This window comes from Lathyrus oleraceus, chromosome 7 (assembly GCF_024323335.1).
Source record: "Lathyrus oleraceus cultivar Zhongwan6 chromosome 7, CAAS_Psat_ZW6_1.0, whole genome shotgun sequence".
NCBI classification, from domain to species: domain Eukaryota; kingdom Viridiplantae; phylum Streptophyta; class Magnoliopsida; order Fabales; family Fabaceae; genus Lathyrus; species Lathyrus oleraceus.
This window is the reverse complement of record NC_066585.1, coordinates 443,696,264-443,698,202: the sequence shown is the minus strand read 5'-3', so window position 1 is coordinate 443,698,202 and position 1,939 is coordinate 443,696,264.

Genomic DNA, 1,939 nt, shown 5'->3' with positions numbered 1-1,939 from the left:
ACTTTGACTAATTTTCTCACAAATTTTTAAAGTCAGAGAGTAATTAAAATCAATTAAAAACAACCAAAAATAGCATAATATGAATTAAAATCTCAAATAATCTCAAAACATACAAGAAATTGTTGAGACTATTTTTCATTGACTTATCATGATCCATAGGTGCTATGAAAATATTTTTGTATTTTTTAAAAGTTAGAAAGCATTTTAAAATGAATTAAAATCATTAAAAACTAAATAATTCATGAAAAATATCAAATGAAGTCACAAAAATAATTAAAAATCATAATATGAAACTAGATTTTTCAAGAAAAAATTTAGAGTTGGTCTCATTTTTTTCTGACCTTATATGAATTCTTTATGAATTATTAAAAATGAAATGAATTAAAAGAAAATAAAAAGAAAATGTAATAAAACGAAAAATGCTGAGCCACCAGATCCAATTCATTAATTGACGTGGCAATGGTACACGGTCTGGATCTGAGGATGCATGATGCACTCCAGTCAACAGCGCAACACAATGCATTAGAAGAAGTAATTGAAATGAATGCACAAGATTAGATCGTGAGGGAGAGATCCAAGGGTTATGGTTAAAACACGTGGTGGTGGTGGTGGAAACCACCATCTTCTCTGATCAACCAACAGATTTCGGCCAGAAGTTGCAGAAAAATGAATCTCATCAAAAATGAAAAACAAGGGCATGAAAATGAAGCTCATGTGATGTAGATCATCATTGTACCATTAGATTCCTCTCATTCTTCCTATATTGAGAGAAAGATGAAGGAGAAAATTATGGTGTCCACACGGATTGTTCTGGAAATGGAAAATTGAATACACCAAAACCTTGCCTCAAGTATGAGGACTTCAGAGAACACAAGAATACTACATTGAATTGTGAGTTTCAGATCCAAATAGTTTGAGTTTATACCTTCAAAATGGTGAGCTTCTGGCCACAAATCCTTCAAGATTTTTGCTCCTTTTTGATCTCTGAATATAGGGAAGATGATTGGCTAAGGAATCTAGCTTTGAAACTCAACTAATGTTACTGAATTTCAAGCTCAAAAATATTGAAAAAATGGTGAATGATTCCTTTGGTGAGGGTGTGGTTTCAGTTCAGCAGCATATGGGATCTCCAAAAGGTTATGAAATAAAGGAGAGGATACCCTTATTTATAGGTGAATGCTTCTGAATTCACACTTTGCTCATGTGCATGGGAATTGAAATTTTGAATGCATGGGCCTTTGTGGACGTGGGAGAGGCCCATGAATGGCTGAAGGAGCTTGCTGAGATCATATGGGAAGCATGTGGTCATGCACATAGGATGGAAAATGCTTGTACTTCAAGCTTTAACGTAAAATATCAAGAATGCACATAAATAAAAAGAAATTCGAATCTCCCAAATGGTAGATCCAAATGACTATTGTGAGTAATGGTTGGAAAGCTTTTGAAATAAGGAACAAAAGTCATATTGGGAAAAAAACCATTTTACATGTGCAAATTGATCAAAACTGGCTTGGAAAGTTCAAGTGTAAAACATGTTCAAATCATTTTGAAAAAGTCACCAAAAAGTAAGCTTGGTTAAACCCCTTTATCCTCATGATAAAAGCTTCAAATGAAAACATCTCCAACATAAAAGTTGTATATCTGTTTATGATATTCAATTTAGACTCAAAGTTTGCATCATTTGGATTTTCTATGACAAAGTTATGGGCATTTGAAGTTGGGTACTTTTTCAAATTCAATGAATTAGGTCCAAGATGACCTATAATGTTTTGCAATGGCACATGTATTTCCTTTAGGATTATGAAATTTTGTCCAACATAACATTTGAATTATACATTGCAATATTTCCAATGCCTTTGGTCCCACCTCAAAATCATAAACATTGAGAAAGTTATGCCCTTGGCAAGTTGACCCAAAATTAGGGTTTCAATCAAAATGA